Genomic DNA, 14115 nt, shown 5'->3' with positions numbered 1-14115 from the left:
GGGGAGTGTCCCCTACCATGTGTTGCTTGTGAAGTGTCTGCACGGTTTGCAAACTTAAAAAATACTCATTTACTTCACCCCAAGCATCTTTCCAGGGGTATCCAACATACATATGCTAATTCTGGGAGTCCGGGTGAGGGTGTGGTCCCTTCACTGACCCAGCGCCACCTCTGTTGAAGAGAACACTTTAGCAAATCCAGGGAAGGGTGGTAATGTACTGTATTGCACTGTATGGTGTCTCTTGGACATTTGCTTAAACAGCAACGGTATCATTCACCTGGAGTCAGGTTCCTGGCCACCTGATCAATGTAAGTCCAGTATTCACTTTCAGTACAGCTCTGTGTTGCATAGTAATGCTGCAGCTTGTGTGCATGACCCCACAGTTACTTAAACCTTTAACCCTCAGGTATTTACAAATTCTGTCTATTTTAGCATATTGTATAAATTGGTTGTAATCACGCTAAAACCCCCATTCTTCAATTTGAATGCTTTGACACGTTTCAGGAGTATTTTATGGCTTAAGAAGACATCATTTCCATTTGGCAGCTAAACAGCTTGTCCTCTCTCTTCACTGCACTTTGATTAAGATAAATTCTTAACACAATAGAATTTGAAAACTGCAGATTGAGAATGAATCATGATCACTGGAGATAGAGAGTGATTTACACTGAGAACTGATCAAGGTAAGTACTTTGGATTCGTTCTTGATTTATATAAGTACAGTCGATTAAAGAGGAGAGAATTATTCAACCCCTCCTCCGTCTCTTGGTATAATTCATCATCTGTTCACCCATAGAGGGCAGTAGAACATAAGATTTAGTCACAGACTGGCAACCACACACACACACACAACTAAACGATGATACACTGGAGCACGTTGAGTGGAGGGGAGTTACTCACCTGCATATGAACTTGAGTGTACTGGCCCGGCGATGCTCTGCGATGGCTTATTTCTCCGGTCGGTGGGGTAGAGTGAGTGAGGCAGAGTCTTCAAAACGTGGGACTGTATTTGGAGAGAGAGGTGAACATGTCCTTTCTGTCAAGGACTGGCACCTTCACCTCTCTCTCTCTCCTCGTCCTCTCTTTCCTTGAACATTTTGCTCTGCGGCCTCTCCTCTCTTTTAGTTTAGTTTCAGTCTGTTATCATGCGTAGTTCATTATACATGACATTGTATTGCATTGCATTCTACCCATATTTAAATAATATATGGCTACTAAAATTGCTAAAAAATATGATCTGACATACTATAAATGATCCTGTGGATTTTGAATCAACAACTTGGCCTTCTGTGTGTGCCTGTGTGTGTGCACCATGCTGTATTTGGGCCCCCTACCGAGATGTCTGCACCATAAGTCATCATTAGTACCTGACACCTCAACTCACATGTACTTCCACACACACATCCAATGACCAGATGGGTCATTACCCACAGTGGGGACACTCAGGACAAACACCTTTAGTTCCTAGATCAGCAGACAGTCTGCCTCTAATGGCTCGGGGCTGCTGGTGTCCCATAGAGTTTAAGAGTCTGTGTGTAGGTTTTCCCCATTAAACAGGTATTCTGACATGGCAAGGGCAACGACTGAGCGAACCACTTTAACGAACCATTATCGCGTGTATCTCTGCAATCAAAAGCAACACAGATGGAGCTGTGCCACTGCCGTGCCTGATATTACCGTGTAAATAGGAAGTTCACTGTCAGTTCATCTTAAAAATGCAATGAATTCCATGTTAACATTTTCATAGATGATGCAATGTTTGCAGCAGTTATTATGTTTAGCAACTGGGAAGCAGTATTTCTCCTACAGAAAAGAAGAACAAAAATAGCTGGTATTATCTACCTTAAAACTGAACAAACAACTGAGACAGGTTCTATGCTTTGAGTTATAATACATAACACTGTATTTTTGTAAATAACGGTCATTATGTTTGCATCATTTTTCAAAATGAGTGCAATCGGCCAAGCATGGAGATTTCTTATGAATTCTCACGGCTGATGAAAAGAGAGAATGTTTTTTTTTTCTAGTCGAGGGCCCCAGAGGGAAACTGTAACACAAGATTTTATGAATGGCAGAGTGTGAAGGTTCAACTTCTCACACAGAAAGAACTTCAAACTCCAGTAAAAACACAACAACGTGAATGTCTTTGACTCCGAGCAGGTCTGGAACAGCTGCAAAAAAGTATCCTTGCTCTCTGCGTGTTTACTGCAGAAACTATACTTTTCAACCTTTTCTCAACGGAGACGCAACCAAAAAACAAAACGAAAATACGGAATATCGGTTGACGATTTTTTTTGCATTCAAACCTTTCCCACCAGGCCAAGTATATTTGCATTCCGTTCATGCCACCGAAAATTAAAGGTTCGCTCCGTCACACAATCATGGTTGTCATGTTTGTTTTTTTATAATAAACCGACACTCAACTCTACCCACTGACAATGGGCCCGTTCGCAGTGTAAAATACTGTTTAGAACAGTTCAAATGTGGTCACATTTCCTTTAGGTGGGGCCAAAGAAGCATGTTATTGTGTTGACTTTATATGCTGAGCTTCATTGCGTTGGTTTTCATCATAAATGACTGGACTGAATTATATGTATGTGTGTATTATAAGTATGCATGTATGTTTATTATTTGTGATACATGGCCTTTATTACAAGGCTTATTGGTCAGTTTATAACGGTCAGCTCACACTATACCTCCGGAGCTCTGAGGGTTTGTAAAGAAGTGAACTAATATGTTTCCATTGCTAGTAATAATAATAATAATAATAATAATAATACATGTGCGCCATCACTAATCCTCTATGGTCAGGTTGTACAGTGTACCGTTAACAGCGACTACACGTCATTTCTGACACACATAAGGGCCGTAGCAAAACATGAACGAATACACTTGGTAATGAATGGTTCTCTCTCCATACGTTACCTTAACAATAAAGTATGTTTACCCCTCTTTTGTAGGCTACTCACCATCACAAGCAAGTTCAACCGCTATACTTCCACAGATATTGTCTTTATGTTCGTTGTTTGATAGAGAAAACACTATTTAGCATGACCGAATGGATCAATCAATAAATATGTCCCTTGTTGTGTGGCGTTATGAACAGAATCATTACATTAGCATCCTTGAAAATTATTGATCGCATGAGCAAAAGTAATTATTTTATTGGTTGGTTGGCTTGTTTTTTATAAATTTTTTTTACCGGCATCTGAAATTTGCAGAAAACAAAACAGAGGTGGAAAAAAACCTGCACTGCAGAATACGAATGTTTTGGATTCTGTGTGCATCGGCTCATAACGACAGATGGGTTTGATTTTTTTTTTTTTTTATTAACGTGCAATTTATTTGCATAAATTATTTGCGTTTGGTCTGAAAAGATATTGTACGTCACACTGTACGTCTGTGTGTGACTTTTCAAATTCTGACGACAAGGAACTTGTTTCTGGCTGTAAGACACATTGTAGTCAATGTTCATGAGTAAAGATTGAGCTGTCGTAAGGCACAGAGAAGACATATTGTGCTGATAATCACCACTGTTCCCCCTCAAGATGTGCTAACAATCTCCACAGAAATCCATGCTGTTTTACTGCGGACCTAGTTAAACCACCCCTGGCCCAGCAACCTTGTGGGTTTACCACAAATACAAAAATGTCCTGGCTCTGCAGTAGAGAATGTGGAAATGTGTGTGTGTGTGTGTGTTTCTTTACCTTTCACTGTCAGCATCTCTGTGTGTGAGGTCTGGTTTGCCAGTTACAGTAATTACTGCACTGAAATGGCGCAGTAGTCTTGGGCTGCCACATGACATGGTTGTTTCTCACGACTTTGAAAAGAGCACACTGGCATACGCGTTTAGTTTCTCTTCCAGTCTGTCTGTTTTTTAAACATAAATGACTTAATTGCAGCGAAAACAACTTTTTTTCTTACTGCGCTTTGTCTGTGTTTTCACAAGTTGCGCACTCATCTGGCATTGCCTTATTTTTCTCTGCTGTGTCCTTCATTTAGTTAATGAATCTTCATAATAGTCTTTACCTCCTCTGTGTGCCCTTCACTTACCTCACAAACAGAAAGAAATCAAAGCAACTCTCTGTCCTTTTTCCCTTCTCAGGATCTCTTTCACTTCCTCATGCTCTCTCCTTGTCTTCTGAGTGATATGGCTACATGAAAAGCGATATTACCAAAGCATTTGACTATAAATATGAACCTTGTATTTACTGAACATTTCTTGATTTCTGCTTCCCATCAGAAGTCAGTTTGAGAAGCCTGCCAAGTCCAGTGGTAACCTGCCAAAGGTCACATGCCCCTTCCCCTCTCAGACTGAGGTACAATGCAAGCAGAACTGGACAGAGTTCACAGTAAAGCCTTTTAGCTCTTTGTGTGTGAGCCTGTGCATATATTTTCAGGTGAATCGTGTTGTACCTTATAGAGCAGGTTCTTTCTCAAGCAACTTTAGCATTGCGTTTGTCCGCCAGGGTCCATTTCATCTTGGGTGTTTTGGCATTCACCTTCCTATCGTTTTGATTTAAAGCCCTCTCTTACACTCGGTGCAAAGCGGTGCAGAGCGCAGCAAAAAATGTCATTGCTAGTTTTAGACCGAAGCGGTTGGTATTTTCACGTTTTTAGTCCCCACGTTGTGTAAGTAGCAACTATACTTACGCCCATCTGTGTTCCCATGGGTGGGTTGGTCTTAAAATGAGGAGTGGTCAGGCGTATTGTTTGCGCATTGCTATCTTGAGGCAGCATTGGGGCACATCAGAATCAGAATCAGCTTTATTGGTCATGAATGCGTTCGCATACAAGGAATTTGCCTCCGGTTTTTACGTTGCTCTCAACATACATACACACAAAATTTAAATAAATTAAAAACTAAAAACAAGGACAACAAAGTAGAACAGAGAGAAGCCTTATTGAGATAGTAAAATGTGCTGACGTAGGGGTGTTCAAAACGAGCGTACACTATGATTGTAGACATTTTCTATTCCTCAACGCTTAGCGCTAACCGGCAGCAACAGCGACGCCCCGCGGCAGCCACAGACTAATTGCAGCACATTTCCTCTGTCACGCACTCAGAGGCTTCCTCCACACATATTCTTCTAACAAAATGTGTCATGATGAGTCCGCAAATGATGTTTTTAACGGCGGTGTTTTGGCTGATGTCTCAGCGCATTATGCAGCGCCTCAATGCAAGTGCCCGGCTGCAAGTCTGTGTGTAATGCAGTCTCCAGAGGATGTGTTTGCCATATTTAATCTCATCTCATCTCATCTCATCTTCAACCGCTTATCTGGAATCGGGTCGCGGGGGCAACAGCTCCAGCAGGGGACCCCAAACTTTCCTTTCCCGAGCCACATCAGCCAGCTCTGACTGGGGGATCCCGAGGCGCTCCCAGGCCAGTTTGGAGATATAGTCCCTCCACCTGGTCCTGGGCCTCCCTCGGGGTCTCCTCCCAGCTGGTCGTGCCTGGAACACCTCCCTAGGGAGGCGCCCAGGTGGCATCCTCACCAGATGCCCGAACCACCTCAACTGGCTCCTTTCCACGCCATATTTAATGTTTTATATAATAATATATGTTTTGTGGGGGCACAAAAGCTTATTTGCTCATACTGTATATGGAGTTGTTGATGGGAGAGAGGATTGGGAGACTGCAGAGGCAGAGGGTCCTCTGGCATATAAGTCCCGAGCGTTCAAAAATGTTTAAATATTGAATTTTTTTTTTCCTTGACTGGGTTTTTATATAGATTTATAGTGGCTTACTCTACTATCAGGAGTACATAGAATACAAAAAACATTTTAATGTCTTCATGTATAAAGGCTTTGATTACTAGAGGGTGTGCTTGTTTGTTCATATAATGTTGGGATCGCAGTTTGGCTGAAGTATTTTCGTAATATTCTGTTCTTTAATGTAACATTACTGTAGCGACGGAGCCTCTCCCAGCTGTTAGCAGACTGTTGTGCTACCGGGCTAGCTAGCGAGCTGTACCCAGCATGCCGTTCGGCAGTGTAATTTTGTAAATGTACAATTATTAGTGTTACAAATTGTTTATGTGTCACAAACTGTTGTGTGCCGTGGTGTTTTGCCCAGTTAAAGAGAGTTAGTTGTGGGTTATACATTGTTGTGTTATAAAGTTAGAACCATGATTAGGGGTCCCTCTCAATACACTCTGCAGAACTAGCTCCGACCGAAGCGCCCCTGGCGGCGAACTATTTTGCTGCAGTGTTGCCAACTCCTCAGTATGGAAAGTAGCTATTGGCTGTTCTAAAAGTCGCTAGAAGTCACTAAATGACATCATTGCCTAATTTGCATAATTGTAAAAAGTGAGTAAAAACACCCTAAATATGTTTAGAACTACAAATGTACTTTCTTCTGTTGATTCTTGTTTTTGTTTTTTTAATTTTGCCATTTAAATAGGCCATCACTTCTTATGGACCCCATTGTTAATCCCCGTCATAACGGAGGCATTGTCAGTCCATATACCCAGAAGTTTCTCTGTTTTAAAAGATATTCACCTTTACATCCCGCTCCGTAGCTCAGGGTTGGATCAGCGGCGGCTATGCACATGCGCGAATCATTTGCAGTTGGACTGCACTTACTGCAGCTGCGACTGCTGCGCAAGGCTACTGTGAGAGTAACCGCCGCCTGTGAGTGCTTACGGTAGCACCCGCTGCTCCTTCACGACAGACGGTACGTGTTTTCACGTCAGAGTCAAAACACCAGAAAAGTCTCCAATAACACCAGAACAAGTCCTAGATTTGTCGCTAGTAGGTTTTGATAAAAAAAAGTCGCCAAGAGCCATTTACCATTCAACAATTCATGTTGCGTTGAAAAAAAAACCTATGATTAATTAAGAGACTGACTACAAACCCTTTGTGCCTTGCTTTACTTTGTGCCCAGATTATGTCAAATTTAACTAGCAAAAGTAGAGAAGGACACGCCCTATATGCACTTGCGCCATGCACTTTAGATCATGCGCTGTAGATCGTTTAAATAGGGCCCTTAATGTCTGCATGCAATCAGCAATAAATGACTCAAGACTCCCTCCAGAAGGTATTAGATCTGTTACTTTAAGTAAGTACTGAAAGTTGTAATCAAATGAAATCACCTACAAACAAGGATAACATTTACCCATGTAATTATTAGCATTCATCGAAAATTTGTATTCAGTTGTGTGGTCACTTGCTCTAAGCACGGACTGTTCATTGAACTGAAAAGTGAACCTCTTATGCTGTAGCTTATTGGCTTTTTTGTTCAAACTTGCATTCATTAATGCTGGGAGAGCAACAAGCTGTAAACACAACGCTGACGTACGTCCATATAAAGTTCATATGGCGAACTTGTTAGCAAAGTGTTGCCTATTTTACAACAGATCAGGATTCATTTGACGACGTGGTTCTGGTTAACTGATAAATGAAAATCCAATATTCCAAACAGCTCGCTGCTGTGGCTTAACATAAGGTTCATTACACAAACAGTAACGTTGTGGGCCATAAAACCAAAACAATAAGGAAAGCTTTGTTGTCAGGTAATAATTCACCTGTCACATTGCAATGGTAATTTGATTTATTGTTAATAAGAATGTTGATCAGTGCAGCTTTAAGAGACAGCAGTAATGTGTATTGTCTGTAACAAGTAGCTTTGTAACCTCGTGAAGCTACGGATAGCTACGCATAAAAGTAATTCATCTTTAGCACATGTGCTGTGGTGATACAGATCAGGCTTGATTCAGGGATGGAGATCATCATGCACAAATATTGATTTAACTGCTGAAGAAAAAACTCAATTAGATCCATAGATTTTGTGGTGTTACTCTACATAATGCACTATGCACAGAGAAAACAATCACATCATATTGAAAAGACTTCTCAGACATAATATATGGGAGGCAAATATATTCAATTTACAATTTCTCAAAGGAGACTGGATTTTAATATGGAATATTTAAGATTAAGTTACAGATCCACGACACTGAGCCGGGCTTTGCTTGTTTAATTGATGTGCTGGGAGTGGAGGGTTTCTCCATATGAGGGTGAAGATGAGTTTATTAAGAGGCTCAGAGGAGCAGAGATGAAGGATGTGAAAATGTGTAGTTTTACGTCTCAGGAATAGCTGAACTCCTCTGTGGCACTGCCCCACAACTTCGCTCCTGTGAATCTCTCTGACTGATGTTTTAATTATCGCCCTGACACACATGCACAATGTGACAGCGTATGCTCACACACGCGCACACACACACACACACACTCACACACACACACACACACACACACACACACACACACACACACACACACACACACACACACACACACACACACACACAGACACATATCAAAAATTCAGACATAGGAGTGTGAGAATTTCACCTGCAGACACATACAGACATAACAGACAGGTTCTTAAGTACTGCAGACATGCATGCAAATGAAAACACCCACATTTTCATCTATATACACACACACTGGAATTACGTTAATGATGTTTGAAACATAAAACATCTTGGTAGTTTCCTGGTGTAAACAACTGATGCAAGATTCTTGGGTTTATTTGATCTCTCTGTGTGTGTGTGTGTGTGTGTGTGTGTGTGTGTGTGTGTCAGTTTGCTCTGACCTAATTTCCCTGGCCACATGCTGTGTTAGTGCGTCGACCCTGTGATGCCGTCACCGACACCCACCGAGGAACTCTGTGAGTGTGTGCGCACGTGTCACAAGTCATCTCCCATGCAGAACTAAGAGCGACAGTTTTCTTAGATCTTCGTCTCCCCGTGAGTCCGGCTCCATCTGACACCGTTACCCTGCAGACGGATGGAGAGGAAACGAGGGAAGGAGGGAGTGGAGGAAGGAGGGAGGGGAAGATAAGAGGAACAGCTGGATAGCCCCACTCTCGTCTCTCTCTCTCTCTCTTCTCCTTTGACTTCCCAATTTCCTAATACTAGCGCAGGGCCTGTTGAGAACACGCCTGCTCAGAATGGGCTGATTGCTTGGCCTCTAGTAATGCTGCTCGCAGCTTTCTTGAGCACCGCTCATCTAAACAACTTCACATTCGGCGCTGCGTTTCTTTGAGTCCTGAGCAATACATCGTTTTATAGTTGCTTTTGGGTGCAAGAGCTCACACAAACATTGACGGAGAGCTAGCTGTACCCAGCATGCTGTTCAGCGGTGTAACAGTTAATAGGGGTCCCCTCTCAATACACCGTGTGTAGGCAACGCACTACTAATAGATGTGTCCCGTATTTCTCAAGAGCTTGCACTCAACACTGCACTTTCTTGGTCCTCAGCAATACACCCTCCAAGTGTGAGGTTTATTGGATGCATGGCTGTCGAGAAAACCGAAGGACAGACTTACAGAAAGAGACTCCCTTCATTTTAGTTAGATCAAAGCATCAATCCGACACTTTGTGAAAACATGCCTTTTCCTCTATTCTCCTTGCCCTTTCTCCCCCACCCTTTTTCCCTCCTTTCCATTTCTCCACTATCTCTCCCTCTATTACTTGTTTTGTTCTTGATATTTTTAAGGTTACAAGACTCTTGTTTCTATTTCCACCCCTCTACAGCTGTTTCCTTTTCTCTCCTATGTTGTTTTATCCTTGAGTCCCTTGTGTCCCTGCCAGACCGTCTTATCTCTTGGTGATTCACAACCTTTTATATAAAATCTCAACAACACAATCCTTAAACAACTCCATGCAGAGGAAAGAAAAATAATGACAAGAATAAAAATAGATCAATAGATAAAATACAATAGGCGAGGATTAAACAATACTAAAAGATAAATGATAGCAAATAAACAATAATAAATAATAAAGTAGTTAAAGACTTTGTCCAATTCACCCGATATTAAGATAAAATTGAAAAAGGATTTGTTGGTTTTGAGCAGGGCAGGTATGGATTCACCTCAGTCTGAAACAAAAAGCAAAAATATGTTTGTGTGTAAGGCCCCAGCCTTGACCCCAGGAATATTGGGGTCCTTAAAATTTGCTGCAACAAGAGAATCTACTGCTCAACAAAAAAAGTAAAGGAGAGAGCGGCAAGCCTTGCTGGGTCCCATGACCAACATTAAAACATGAGGAAATTATTTTATAAGCATCTGCCCAAAACCAAAGATCTGTAGCATCTAAAAAATACATTCCACACAATCAAATGCTGTACACCACATGTCAACATTCACCCATTCATACACACATTCATACACTCATGGCAGCGACTGCCATACAAGGTGCCACCTGCACATCAGATTCAAACATTCTAACACCAATGGCAAAGCCTTCGGGAGCAATTGGGGTTCAGTGTGTTGCCCAAGGACACTTTGCCATGCAGACCAGAGGAGCCGAGCCCCTGAATGGGGGCTGAGCAGATAGCGACTGTGGCTCAGTAGTAGAGCAGGGTCGTCCTTCGATCAGGGGATCCGCGGTTCGATCCCCGCTAGTCCATGTTGATATACCTGCGGTGTATGAATGGTTATGAATGGTTAGTTAGAATCCTGATGGGCAGGTGACACCTTGCATGGTCATCAGTGTATGAATGGGTGTGAATGGGTGAATGATGACATGTAATGTAAAGTAGTGTTGTATGAAGACTACGCCTCCAACTAACATTTTCTAATCGTGTGGCTTATCTCAGTTGACTTTGTCCCCTGAGACTGGACTGGATTCCTGTTGCTTAATGTAACAACCCAAAAGTTTCCTGGACCAAACCCCCAGATTTTAAATACTTTTGCCTGAATCTGAACAATCCAAATGTCTTCTACAAGTTCCCTTATTAAAGCTTTAACTGCTTCTCAAGTTATATCTGCTGGTTTGTTTCAACAAAAAGATCAATCTTAGTATTTAACATGGCCTGAAAGGCATCGTCTCTCAGGAAGGAGGAATTTAATCTCCATCTGGGAGATTTCTTTATACTGTCACCCGAGCATGATCTGATGCAAGTGGGTTGCCAATGACATTGTAAATGGGAGTACTTCTTTAGAAATTAAAATAGGGTCAATCGTTGTAAAGACACTGTGAACTGCTGAGAAACATCTCCCACAAGACCCATAGTTTCTTTTCTAAAGATTATTTTTAGGGCTTTTATTGCCTTTATTAGAGCAGAGAGTGACGGGAAGGGGGAGAGAGAGGGTGTGACACGAAGCAAGGGGCCACGAGGCGTAATCGAACACTGGCCGCCGCTAAAGACTCAGTCGACATGGGTGTACGCTCTACCATGTGAGCTAGAGGTCACTCCAGGCAGAACATAGTTCCTTAATTGCAGAGATCTTGAGGGGGCACTGGGGGAGTACTTCTGTTTAAAACTGCATCCATAACAATATTCATATCCCCAGCTCAAAGAATTGGATAGCTGCCCATATCAATAAGTTTGTCACCGTTTGGGGCATGTATTTGCTCATATTACTGTTTTCCCTTGGACTTTAGCCAGAATATTAAGGATCCTCCCCTCATCATCTTTTACCTCTTTTAAGTCCACATAATGTTTTTTTCAGAGCGCCAGAGTCTTTTTTTCAGTTGGTCCCAATCTGGAGAGAGTGTATCCGTCCGCGTGCAGCCGCCTAGAGGAAATGCGCTGCACCCAACTTCTTTTTTTCTGAGCGTTCCGCCTTCTTTTTGTGCTGACGCTCTGAGCGCTTCAAGTTCTCAGAAAAGCGCTGGTGATGTCACTGTAGAAAATCGAGGAGAAGAGAGCCGCCAGAAAAGCAATTCCATCAGTGTACAGATGGAGTTAACAGCGGACAAGGTCACTCGGCAGGTTTGGTTGAGTGGAATAGTTTGTTTTGACTGAAATCCATAGATTTCTTTCCGTTGTGTTTTCTTAACCAGTTCATGTGACTCTCCAGTCTAAACTCATCTCAACAGCTTTAAATGAGGTTTCGTTTGGTGCCAGAGGGACATGTGGGCACTTAGACTACTTCTATTGTTCCGTCACTCTGTGGCACCATTAATCCACATTAACAGATGTCAAGACGTTCTCTCAGGGAGGTACCCACAGAGGCGTCTTGCATGGACAACATGTTGGTTCTTGGCATTGTGATCAAAAATATTCCTTTGGCATTTCCTGTCATACTGTATGTGAAATGCAAACAAAGCTCAATCTCTAAGTTCGAGAGAAAAAAAGTGTCTCCATGAATAAGACATTATCAAAGCCAGTGTTGGATTGACAGATGACCACAAACCCCAGCTTTGACTTTGAATGAACACAGTTTTCTTTGGCCTTGAAACAGCATGTCTTGTAACTCTTACTCCTCTTTTATTCTTCTCCTCAAACACTCTCTCCATTTCGAACCCAAACACTTCTCCTCTCAGTCATTTACTTCTTTTCTCTCCATTTCCTCCCCCAGCTGCGCTGCACGTCTTTACTCGTTCTTCTTTTCTCATTTCTCCTTTTCGACTAAAAGCTCAATAATTCAACTGTGCATTACTAACACTGGTTTCATTACCCCACAACTAATTTTCCATAGGCTGCATTTTGTTTAAGTAGAAAGTGCAAATCAATGATTGGCATGTTTCCCAAAGAGTTAAATTTAAGATCATTCCTATCGTTTGAATATCCTCTGAACTGACTCAGAGTGTGTGTGTGTGTGTGTGTGTGTGTGTGTGTGTGTGTGTGTGTGTGTGTGTGTGTGTGTGTCTGTGTGTGTGTATAGGCAGGACATTGTTAATGTGGACATGCTGATATCTGAAGTTATCAAGTTCTTTTTACTCCTCTGTTGCTTTTGATAAGAACCAGCTGAATGGCTCAGTTGAAAGAGGCTGAAGAGAAATTTGGAGTTACATTGAAACACAGTTTACCTTCAGTAATTCTGACTGAAAAGGCAACTTATCTACTTTGGTCCAATGATTGCCTGTGTTGTTGTAATAGGTAATCAGATGAACACATTCGTACCCTGGAAGTGAAGCTGGCAAGCAGTTGCAGCGCTGAATCACCTCTGATATCAGCAAAATAGTCAAAGAACATTACATACCTGATCGTGTGCATCATTATTTTTGAGTTGAAGGTGCTGTTTACCCCATCTCATTTTCCCTCTCCTCATCTCACCACTTTGTTCTGTCTATATACATTTTACTCTTTTTTTTCTTTTCGCTCATGCATTGCTTTTTTTCTTGTTCTTTCTTTTTTGTCTTTTCGGTTTTCTCTCAGTTCACTTTAGTGTGTTTACATTTTTCTGAGACGGCTTTTCGAATTTCTGCATGCAAATGAGATTGCAAAGCAGCAGACTAGCGCTGGTGCTCTACGGATGGCAATGTCAGTCTGTCTGTCTGCCTTTAGGTCCACCACTTTGTGCCTGACTGAAATATGAAAGAATTAAGGAAGGGGTTGCCGTCTTGCACTTCCCCTTGCATTCCCCTTCCATCCATCCCCCAATTTTGCTTTCTGTTGTGTAATGACCAATAAAGCACCACAAGGTTAGCTTTTCAGGTAAGCTGCATTTGGTCAGGTTCTGTCGCTGCTTGGTATCTCTGAATGTGAGATGTCATTTTTTTGTTCCTGTGGATGTAGCAAATATTCACTGTTGGATCTGTTTTGATGTTCCAGATGGGTATAGTTAGAGAAAATAAATGGATTATTTAAAACAGTGTGTGATCTCAGTTTCATCAATAGAAAGTGCAATTCATTGTTAAATTGTACAATTTTCTTTGTTTCAGTGTCGTTTTCTAACCTTTATCGGTCTCATTCCCTATTTACCTCCTTCCATTAGACGTTCAGCCCTGTGAAAGAAGAGGCGCAGGTTGGTGCATATAATGACCCACGATGTGCCCTGGAGCTGCTGAAGAAGGCCTCAGGACTGAAGAAAAGCCCATTTGGCATCACTGCAGTGCGCTTCACTCGGAACCACAAAACATGCACTACACCAGGTCAGTTTTTGTGTGTTTGTGTGTGTGTGCAAATTTCTTACACACTAAATAGAATTTTTAACATGAATCGAGCTCCTAGAGTCAATAACTGAGGCTTGTCTCTTAATATCCATGACAAGTCAGACATTTTTCTTTACAGTTTTAAAGTCTGAATCCTATTCTATTTCATTTAAAACAACCCATGTTCTTAAAATCATATTCAATCTAACAAGTCATGATTAAGAATAAGTACTACTGAAATTGACTTAACTATACTGCTGTAGTTATTATGCAGTGTGTGTGTGT

This window comes from Cebidichthys violaceus, unplaced genomic scaffold, assembly GCF_023349555.1.
Source record: "Cebidichthys violaceus isolate CVI_PGR_0920_01 unplaced genomic scaffold, fCebVio1.0.p SCAF_9, whole genome shotgun sequence".
Classification (NCBI taxonomy): domain Eukaryota; kingdom Metazoa; phylum Chordata; class Actinopteri; order Perciformes; family Stichaeidae; genus Cebidichthys; species Cebidichthys violaceus.
Note: the sequence above shows the minus strand (reverse complement) of the source record.